General features: G+C 47.6%; 1 pseudogene; it reads left to right on the top strand.

Annotated features, from left to right (window-relative positions):
* The first annotated feature begins 332 nt into the window (after positions 1 to 332).
* Positions 333 to 4,802, top strand: LOC136487511 (probable LRR receptor-like serine/threonine-protein kinase At3g47570; annotated as a pseudogene).
* Positions 4,803 to 11,420: the final 6,618 nt, after the last annotated feature.

Below are 11,420 nucleotides of genomic sequence, written 5' to 3'. Positions count from 1 at the left end.
TCGACAAAATGCGGCACAGGTGGAGACTGGAGACTGCGGAGTTGGACCGGAGGCAGGTCGTCATCCAAAGAGCAGCAGGCTCGCCGGTCACCACGCTACTCTTCCCCGATATTTCCTTCGCTATTCTTCGGTACGTGTTCTCAGCACAGCTCAGCATACTTCTCCCTCCACACTTGACAAAGACTTTGAGTCAGTCATCAACCACTCTTGTCCCGAAGAACAGTGCAGCGCGTGAACATATACAATGACAACTCGTTACTATGGAAGAATTGCAAGCCCCCGTGAGCCTTCATTACAAATCCTGATGCTTAGGCCCTTAATTCAGCCAGACACTGAGACATGTATAATAACAACAAGCATAAACACAGGAAACATGTGGTTCCTAAACGGAGAGCGCGCACAAATAGACATAGATGATAGGTTTAGATAACAGAGTTTGCACAAGGTCCAAATCACTCTCTTTACTCCATCTTTGACAAACTGGCAGGGTTTGAAAGTGTAATATTGTGTTAGAATTTCTCCATTCAGTGGTGCTGGTGGACCACATCATCCTCATGTCCTATCACCGGCCATGGTCGGCAGTTGATTACTTCACAAGGAAGCACCACAATTCACAAGCTAGCAGAGGCAATCCTGTTAGCTCTGGTGTGCGTACATAGCAGATTAGAAGAGGGGAAAAGGAATACAGCAGCCGGCGAAGGAAGGAAATGAAATCAGTAACTTATTACTTCGTAATCTAAAAAGTAACTTATTACTTATCAAGGAGCACATTCATGCTGCTACTCTCTCTTCTTAGGTGAGAATCTGCAGGCTCCAGTATATATATTTTCCACCATGATCGTCGCGTTTTGGTTGGACCCTGGATGACTTTGACGGACCTGGAATTTAGTATGGGCACGTCTATCTCAGATACAAACCTACAGGCATTACGAGCAGCCAGGTGTGACCAAGTACAAGTAGTGTACAACTATACCAGGAACAAGCCTTTCTTTCTTCATTCCTCTGGCCGGCAACGGGTAATTATCAGTCAACATATTAGCCAAACAAGCCCAGCCAAGGCAAGCGACCAATATGGCCATCCGACCAATAAAATCGGGCTACTACTTTCCTACAAAATGTTGCTACGGAGCAGTCCATGGAGGTGCACCACAACACACTCGATCTCTGTATGCATTTCTCTGTGTCTTCTGCAAGCAGCTCCAATGGACTCCTGCAAGCAGCTCGTTCGTGCTGGTGTTATTGTTGGCCACCTTACTGTCAGTTCTAGTTACTGGTGTTGCTTCTGCTTCTTCGTCTTCTCCGGGCCCAAGTCTGACTCCCAACAACATCAATGGCAGCGACACTGACCTCGCGGCGCTCCTGGCTTTCAAAGGCCAGCTCGCCGATCCTCTGGGTGTCCTTGCCAGCAACTGGACAACCAACGTGTCCTTCTGTCGCTGGGTCGGCGTCTCATGCAGCCGCCGCCGGCAGCGCTGTCACCGCGCTATCTTTGCCAGGTGTGTCACTCCAAGGAGAGCTCAGCCCACATCTCGGTAACCTCTCTTTCCTCATGCTGCTCAACCTCACAAACACCGGACCTCTCCGGTACAATTCCTTCCGATCTTGGTAGGCTACATCGCCTTAGGGAACTAAGTCTCGCTGGAAATGGCCTCTCCGGCGCCATTCCTAGTACCATAGGCAATCTCTCACAGCTGTACCTTCTTGACCTTGGTTACAACAGTCTCTCCAAGCAGATCTTGCCGGAGCTGCTACAGAATCTGCCCAATCTTCAGCGCCTTTCTTTGAAAAATAACGAGTTAAGTGGTGAAATACCGCCATATCTTTTCAATAACACACCTTCACTGAGGTACATCGACCTTGGAAACAACATGCTATCAGGTACGATACCTCACGGTGTGGGCTCCCTGCCCCGGCTAGAGTACATGGACCTGCAACTCAATCAGCTCTCTGGCACAGTACCCACGACCATGTTCAACATGTCACTGCTGCAAGTCATGTCACTAGGACAAAACAATCTATCTGGGTCAATTCCTAGCAATCAAAGTTTTAGCCTACCGGTGTTGCAGGGGTTTTACTTGCATAAGAACAACTTTGTAGGTGGGATACCACTAGCGCTTTCAGGATGCCAACAACTGCAATTTCTCTCATTGGCCTTCAATTCTTTCTTTGATACTGTGCCAACATGGTTGGCTCAACTACCCCAACTCACAACTATTCTGTTGGGCAATAATCACCTTGTTGGATCTATCCCAGCTGTTCTTAGTAATCTCACCAGTCTTACTGTTCTAGGCCTATCTTTCTGCAACCTGACAGGAGATATTCCAACTGAATTAGGCCTAATGCGAGGACTCTCATATCTGCATCTTGGAACCAACTAGCTAACAGGTCCAATGCCAACCAGTCTCACAAATTTATCTAATCTGTATAACCTAAATCTTCAACAAAATCAGTTGTCTGGATCAGTACCAGCCACACTTGGGAACATCCAAGCTCTGATCACGTTTGAACTGTCATATAATAATTTCAACGGAAATCTTGGCTTCCTGTCCTCTCTTTCCAATTGTAGGCAGCTCCAGGAGGTTGGCATATTTTCTAATTCTTTCACTGGGGAACTCCCTGACCATGTGGGAAACCTGTCCACAGAATTTAGAGAGTTTTATGCAGGCTACAACAAGATAACAGGTGTGCTTCCACCAACCTTGGCAAACTTAAGTAATCTTTACCAGATTGATCTTCACAACAACCTACTAACGGGAGCAATACCAGAATCGATCACATTGATGCAAAATCTGGGATACCTTGATATCTCAGGCAATGATATGTCAGGTCCTATCCCAACACAAATTGGTATGTTGACAAGCTTACAAAGACTGTATCTCTTGGAAAACAAATTGTTTGGTCCTATACCCGATAGCATAGGAAACCTCACCAAGATAGAGGCCCTCGTGTTGGCTTATAACCACTTAAATTCAACAATACCGGCTAGCTTATTCCACCTGGATAAACTTCTCGGACTCTATCTTTCTTACAATTATTTTTCTGGTGCCCTACCGGCTGATGTTAGTGGTCTAAAACAGGTGGATCAAATTTTTATATCTTCCACCTTTTTGACCGGAAAAATCCCTGATTCATTTGGACAGCTTAGGATGCTCCATGATTTAAATCTATCACACAACTCATTTGAGGACACAATCCCAGAATCTTTTCAAGAGCTGATCAACTTAGCATCACTCGATATCTCCTCAAACAATATCTCTGGTGCCATTCCCAAGTTCCTTGCCAATCTCTCCTTAACAATCTTGGATCTCTCCTTTAATAAGCTAGAAGGTAAGATACCAGACGGAGGCGTTTTCTCAAACATCACCTTGTCATCATTGATTGGGAATGCTGGACTATGTGGTGCTCCCCGTCTAGGATTTTCACCATGTCTTATGAGGTCTAACTCAAATGACATGCATTTGCTAAAATATCTACTCCCTGCTGCCATCATAGCATTTGCTTCTATTGTTCTTTTTGTTTACCTAATGATAAGAAGGAAACTCAGAAACAAGAGAGAAGTACATGCCTCTGTTTCTGGCCAAAGAGATGACATGAGCCATAGGTTACTCTCCTACCATGAGCTTGTTCGCGCCACTGATAATTTTTCCGACAATAACCTGTTGGGGACTGGGAGCTTTGGAAAAGTTTTCAAGGGCCAACTGAACACTGGATTGGTGGTTGCAGTAAAAGTTCTAGACATGCAACTGGAAAAAGCAATTAGAAGCTTCGATGCTGAGTGCCGTGTGCTTCACATGGCTCGACACCGGAATCTGATAAAGATACTAAACACCTGCTCCAACCTGGACCTCAGAATATTGGTGCTTGAGTACATGCCCAATGGAAGCCTGGATATGCTCCTACACGCTGAAGGAAGAAGACACCTTGGGTTCCTCAAGAGGCTCGACATCATGCTGGATGTGTCGATGGCAATGGAGTATCTACACCACGAGCACCACGAGGTGGTCCTGCACTGTGACTTGAAGCCTGCCAACGTGCTATTTGACGATGACATGACAGCGCATGTAGCAGACTTTGGTATAGCAAAGTTGCTATTGGGTGATGACAGTTCCATGATCAGTGCAACCATGCCTGGAACACTTGGGTACATGGCACCAGGTACGAGAGCATTTTGTACTCTTGCCAAACCTAGTTTAGAATTTATTTATTGTGTCCATCAATTATGCTGAATCTCTGTTTTGTGAACTTTCTTAAGCAGAGTACGGATCTCTTGGAAAGGCATCACGCAAGAGTGACGTGTTCAGCTATGGAATCATGCTCCTTGAAGTCTTCACTGGAAAGGGACCCACAGATCTGCTGTTCGATGGAGACCTGAGCATCAGACAGTGGGTTCATCAAGCATTTCCATCTGAACTTGCCTCTGTTCTGGATGACCAGCTCCTGCAGGAAGCTGCTTCTATCCATGACCTGAATGATTCTCTTGTGCCAATATTCGAGATGGGCTTGCTCTGCTCAAGTGGCTCGCCTGAAGAAAGGATGTCAATGAGGAACGTGGTGGTGAAACTGAAGAAGATAAAAGAGGAATACACAAAAATGACATCAGTAACAATGCAGAGCACTGCCCAGTAATTGGTCACCCCTATTTTTATACTATGTCCGATTGTCTGTTCTGTTGAGCTGTGATCCAAATTCAGTTATGTATAAGATAAAGGCTAATTTCTGCCGGGTACGGATCGTCACCTATTAGGGTTTTCCATCTATATATACTTCATGTAAGCCGTCGTCTTGGGATAAGAAAAGTTGTAAATCCCCTACGTTTGTAACCTCACCTGATATAGTGAAGATTTGCTGGCTGGTGCCCGTGGTTTTTTCCCTTCCACCTTGGGAGGGTTTTCCACGTTAAAATCTCGTGTCCCCTATGCTTGATCTACTGTTCTTCGTCGTTTATATTGCCTATCGTTTATAACATGTTCTTGTCGCTTGCTTCTGCAGTATAGGAGTGTAACATCAGCTGCTGTGCAAGACAGTGAGGATGGCAAGCTGAGTATGAACATAGTGCAGCAATGTGCTATGTTAGCCAAGGACCTTATCGACAACTAGGACTAAGAAAACCGATGGGAGATTCTGGCTGGGGTGTAGGCCAAATTACTTGTACACATTGCCCCCAGTTGGAACGCAAAGAGAACAAGTATAGACCTGACTCTGGAGGAGAGTTCTTAACCTTTTTCTGGCATTGCGTTGGTTACAATGCGTCGAGAAGGGTAACCAGTGGTATGTGTGGATGCTGTTGTAATTGTGGTTTGTAGTCAGCTTCAAGCCTTCGACTGTTATGTGTTTAGGAGAAGCTTGTTACTGTACGCTGTTGTAATTGTGGTTGTAGCCTACAACAGAACAAAGGTATATTCGCAGTTACTACGTACTAGCAGGTTGGGAATGAGGCACAACAAAGAAAAAACCACTGTCTAGCTTAGATTTAGCCATTAACTATGGTGAGTCGGATGCTTTTGTTGACAAAAAAAAAACTTCTTTCACCATGCATTCCCACCCACAGGAAATTCTTCAGTAAGTATACAGTATTTTGAGCCCAAGAAATGATCTTCCCTTCAGCGTTTAACAATATTTATATATACTGAAAGGATCAAGATGCCCAAGAGGCGGGGTCAATTGGGCCAATTCTAAATTTCTTTGCAATAATTAAATCCTACGGTTAGCCCAATTAACCCCTTGTGCCTACAAAGTGTTTTTATTGATCTAACCCACAAAAGTTTAGCAACATATGTTCCAATCCTACTCTAGCATAGCAATTCTAAGAATGTAAATGACAAAAATTGAATTGCTCAAAGTAAATACTCAAAGTAAAGAGAGAAGGAGGAACGCGGCGATGTTTTGCCGAGGTATCGAAGAGTCGCCACTCCCCACTAGTCCTCGTTGGAGCACCCGCGCAAGGGTGTAACTCCCCCTTGATCCGCGCAAGGATCAAGTGCTCTCTACGGGTTGATTCTTCGACACTCCGTCGTGGTGAATCACCCACAACCACTCACAACTTGAGTCGGGTCATCCACAAGCTCTCCGGATGATCACCAAGCTCCCAATCACCACCAAGCCGTCTAGGTGATGGCAATCACCAAGAGTAACAAGCATGAACTCTCACTTGACCACGACAAGCCTAATGAGAAGGGTGAATGCACACTTTGCTACTCTTGTTTTCACTAATGAGGGCTCTCTTTGGGAGTCTCAAATCTCAATCACCTCACAATGACCTTGCTCTTCTTGGCACTCTCAAAGGTGTTTCTCAGCTGTTGGAATGAGCAAAAGTACCCCCTCACATGAATGGAGGAAGTATTTATAACCTTGGTTGAAAAACGAACCGTTATGTGCCTCTGCGGGGTGATCGGACGCTCCGGTCAGTTCACCCCGAACTCCAGTGTTTAAGTTATGACCGGACGCGTCCGGTCACGATTTTCCCTCTTTGGAACCTTACTGGAGTCGACCGGACGCTGGCACCCAGCGTCCGGTCGCTCACCTCTTAGCGTCCGGTCGCGCTAGACGATTTCACCTTGATCAAATGAACTGACCGAAATCTGAGCCAGCGTCTGGTTACTCCGGAACCAGCGTCCGGTCAACATTTGATCCTCCATTCACTTCCAACTCTCGATCATGCGTGAGTGAAGTTTGCTCCAATAGATCTAAGGGCTTTTTAGGAGCTACCTAGTGCTAGATTTAACAAGTGTGCACCACACCTAACTCACTAGACTCACCTAGGTCAAGCTACCCGTCCATACCCCCTTAATAGTACGGCCAAAGGAAAAACAAAGTCCTAAACTACTCTAAGTGTCTCTTCAACACCAAACGACACTTAGAACTAGTCCATCCTTAACCTTGTCATCCATCTTTTGAAAACCGAAACGATTTCCATCGTAGGGGCATGACCACCATGATTGCCCAATCGATCTCCATTACCGTGACCTAACTTAATTGCCTCTACAAAACACACGTTAGTCACAGTAATCACGTATTGTCATTAATCACCGAAACCCAACTAGGGGCCTAGATGCTTTCAATCTTCCCCTTTTTGGTGATTGATGACAATACCGCCTCGAGTATGTGAAAGAGATGAGTTTTTTAACATGCTTGGATCATATAAGCTTTTAGCAATAAGAACAAGAGAGTTAGACAAGCTTATATGACCCAAGCCAACATGATGTACTCAATAGATTTGAAATAAGCATGAGTACAAGTAATAAAGCTCATTTACATCGGAGTAAGAACGCGGAAGCAAAGCAAATGAGCATAACACAAGTGATATGACATATAAATAATTCAAAGTAGAGAGCACACATGTCACATATCACATAACTATCACGATCACGTAGATATCACTATCACATAAATATAGTTTGGTGCATGAAAGTAAACACATGAATGCATAATAGTGTAGTGTATCACACAAAAAAACACAAATATGATAGATAACCTAATAGATAAACTACACTCCCTCTAGATATGTCGCTCCCCCTAAGACTAACATACTCGAACCCTCTCCCCCTTTGGCGTCAAACACCAAAACCTAAGGGTCGGTGGGCGGGTCTGCAGTGGACGAGCCGGGCACTAAGGTACGAGGAGCGAGCTAGAATTGGGTGCCATCATCATCTGACTCTTAGCTCTGAGCAGTCTGACCCTCTGTAGCAGGAAGCGATGCTGAAGCGGTCTGGGTCGGATCAGGGACTGGAGCGGCCGTAGACTGTGCATGTACCACTGAAGTAGGTGGCTCTGATGATGCAATAGAGGAAGGGAGCGTCTCTATAGTCCCAGTAACAGGTGCAACTGTAGAAGGACCTAGGACATGTAGATATGGCGGAGTATGCTGCCCTATCAACTCACTGAAGGAAGCACCAAGGCTCCTAGAAACTGTAGTCTCTAGCACTTGCAGCGAGGAAGTCTGAGCCGGTGTGAAGCCCGTCTGAAAAGGTGTGAACTGCGGGGCTGGCACTGGCGAGGCAAACCACTGGGACACCTGCTCTGTAGGTGAAGCAAACTGTGCTGGTGGCTGTCCCTGACTCTAAAGCCCACTAGGCTATAATGCTGGAGTCATAGAAGTGGTGGCAGGCTGACCAAGTTGGGGCGAAGATTGTGGCGGTGGAGCCCCAATAGCTGTCACAACATGCTGCATAAACCCAAGTAGTTGCTGCTGCATGAGAAGCTGCTGCTGATGCATGGCCTGCTGCTGCTGCTGTATAGCCTGCTGCTGTTGGATCGCCTGCTGCTGTCGCTAGAACTCATCCCGCCTAGTCTGAAACTGTGCGAAAGTAGCGGCGGTCTCCTGTGTCTGGCGAGCCTGATCCTGCCTCATCCGCTCAAGTATGGCAAGTAGAGCGGGGTCTGTCTGCGGTGTAAGTGGAGCTGAACTGGAGCTACCAGCCTCAACATCATGTCATCGTGGAGGCATCTGAGGGATAGCCTAGTAGTCGTCATCTGAGCTGTCACTAGGGTCGCTCTCTACCATGCCCTCCTGCTGAGCATCAAGCTCCTCCTCCTCTGTAGCTGCAATGCCCCTGATGGTCTCATCCTGCTAGGCTGCAGACTCTGGCATATCTGGACGCAGTGCGGCTGACTAGGTGGCCTCACTGCACTGTGGCGTATCATCTGAGTCATGTTGTAGACAGGAAACTCTGTAGTAGCACCACTGTACTCTGCTAGCATCTCAGATAGCCTCACAGTAACTGCCCTGTGAATAAGAAAAGTGATCCAGTGGGCATAGGGCAACTGTCGATGACCTCTGAACCCCTCAGCAATAGTATCCTCCATCTCTGATAGAAGAAGATCTCAAATATCAAATACCGTTTGCTACATAAGAGAGTTGAGAAGCCATAACTGTATGCGAGTCAAGCCCTCGTGACACCCCATCCTAGGAAGTAGTGTCCTCCTCATGATAGCCTCAAGCACTCGAGCAGTAGAAGTGAGATCACTGGGTGTCCTGCTCGATCCCTCGCCAAAAGGCTCTGTGAAGCAATGACGAACCAAATCTGTAGGGGGCACCATACCACCATGAGGGCATCTAGGAGGTGCTGTCTGACCATAGCAAACCTCATGTAGCTGGACGGGTTGCTCCTGAAGCCTGAGAATCTTCACTGGGTGTTCTGCTCGATCCCTCGCCAAAAGGCTCTGTGAAGCAATGACGAACCAAATTTGTAGGGGGCACCATACCGCCATGAGGGCATCTGGGAGGCGCTGCCTGACCATAGCAAACCTCATGTAGCTGGACAGGTTGCTCCTGAAGCCTGAGAATCTTCCTGACCCTAGAGCTCATCAACCTGTAATCTCTACCTCTAAATGCAAAGTGTATAAATCTATGGTGCAGGTCAATCCAGAGAGTAGCATAGAACTCATGGACCCAAGATGGAACATATAAGCCTGTCCATCTGAGTAAGTCTGTCAGCCCTAACAAGTAAGATAGGTAGGGGCAAATATGCTCTCCGGCTGCTGCTACAATGGACTCAATGTTGCATACCCTCTGAGATCTGAATACAGCCCCACTGTTAAGATATGCATTATAAAAATCTTCCTGCAGAAGCTCTGTCATCCCTCCTCGGTGGGAACCACTGCTCAAACTCCACAAATCTAAGCTGCTGCACCTGCTTGGCCGTGGCGGCCCTCAAATCTAGATGAGTCACTGGAGGCGGACCCTGTGGTCTAGGCGGTGGACAAGAACCCCTCCGCTGTGTCTCTAGCCTCAGTGTGACTGGAGCACGGGTACGACTATAGCGGCGTAGCTGTGGCTGAGGTGTCGACTCTGTTTCATGTGCCTGCTCTCCCTCCTGAGTCTGCTCTGCTAGCTGTGGCTCCTGCTATGACTCCCCCTGAGGCTGACTCTCATCCAAGACAACTCGCCGTCCCGCAAGCATGACAGTCCCAGCTAGACCACCATGACGGTGCTCAACCTGCTCAAGTGCAGCCCTCGTTGCTGGTGAAAGCTGATCTGCAATAATAACACCACTCCTAGCACCTCCTCTCTCTGCGCGCTTTACGGCCTCTGTAACTGCTGCAGCTCTCGCTGTATCTACATTAGGGTACTTCCGCTTCTTTGTTGCCAGCTTCTTCATTGCCTTGCCTTTTGTATCTATAGACTGGCGAGGCAGGGGCCTCGAATCCTCATCACCAGGACCTCCTCTGACATTCTTGACATGAGCCATCTGATGGATCTAAAAAGAACAACTGCCGCTGATAAAGATCAACTACCAACTGTCACTTTCGAGGCTTGATCTCGATCCGTACTCGTGAGCTTGGCCTTGAGTTGACTAACAACTGCCAATGAGACCTCAACAAACACCAACTCGCTACACGATGAAATAGATCAGATATATAAATAATTACAATATATCTAGAGATATGAAACCCTAAGAAAGCAAGCAATAGATATGAAATTGGAAACGAGGGCTTGCTACCTGACAAAACGGTGAACCGAAGAACAAGGAATGGATCACAGAGAACCACTAGGTCAGCTAGGGTTAGGGTTGGCACTACGCGGTGAATGTGGCTCTGTTGGGTGGAGCAATGCAGCAGGGGAGGCGCTGGCGCAAGGTAACGGCGTAGGGAGGTGGCACGGCGGCTCTGATGTGCTGCGAGCGGTGCTAGGATACGGCACGGGCAAGCTACGGTGGTGCGGATGTGGTGGCTCGCTGGGCGTGCGGCGGCGCGCGGGCTCGAGAATGCGTGGTGTGGCGGTGCTGGCGTGGGAAGACGCGGCTGTGCGGCGGCGGCATATGGGCGTTGGAGCAGGGCGGCGTCGGCGAGATGCGCTGCTAGGGCACAGGCTCGGCGATGTCGGCGCGACGGTTGGGGCTTTAGGTCAACAGGTGACTCGAATATATGGTGGCCTCAACCGTGATAGAAAAGGAAACGAGATAAGAGTTGGAATCCCGCATGATTAATATTGATCGGACGCTCCGGTGGCAGCGACCGGACGCTGCCACCCAGCGTCCGGTCGATTCCAGAGAGGTCCAAAACCCCTGGAATCACGACCGGACGCGTCCGATCACCACTGACCGGACGCAGCCAGAGTCCGGTCGATCGTGACTTCGTCTTCTTCGCTTGACCGGACGCTGGATCGCCATCTGACCGGATGCTGGGAAAGCACTGTTTCAGCGTCCGGTCACTCCTTCTTAGCAGCAGTTCACCTCCTGTGAACTAACTGGATGCTGGACTTCAGAGTCCGGTGCGGCGTCCGATCACTCTTTTTCCAGCAAATCTTCAAAGTCCTTCGTGCTGCCTGTTCCCAATCAAGTCCCAACATCAATAAGATCCAAATAAACACCAATTGGGACTGATGTGAGTGACCTCTCTCAAAACCCTCAAAATTTTCAAAATATTTTGCCCTAGGCTATAATTCTTTTAAGAAAATAGGCAATAAGAGGGCATTTGAAGAT

Source organism: Miscanthus floridulus, chromosome 10 (assembly GCF_019320115.1).
Source record: "Miscanthus floridulus cultivar M001 chromosome 10, ASM1932011v1, whole genome shotgun sequence".
NCBI classification, from domain to species: domain Eukaryota; kingdom Viridiplantae; phylum Streptophyta; class Magnoliopsida; order Poales; family Poaceae; genus Miscanthus; species Miscanthus floridulus.
This window is presented reverse-complemented; position numbering and strand designations above follow the sequence as displayed.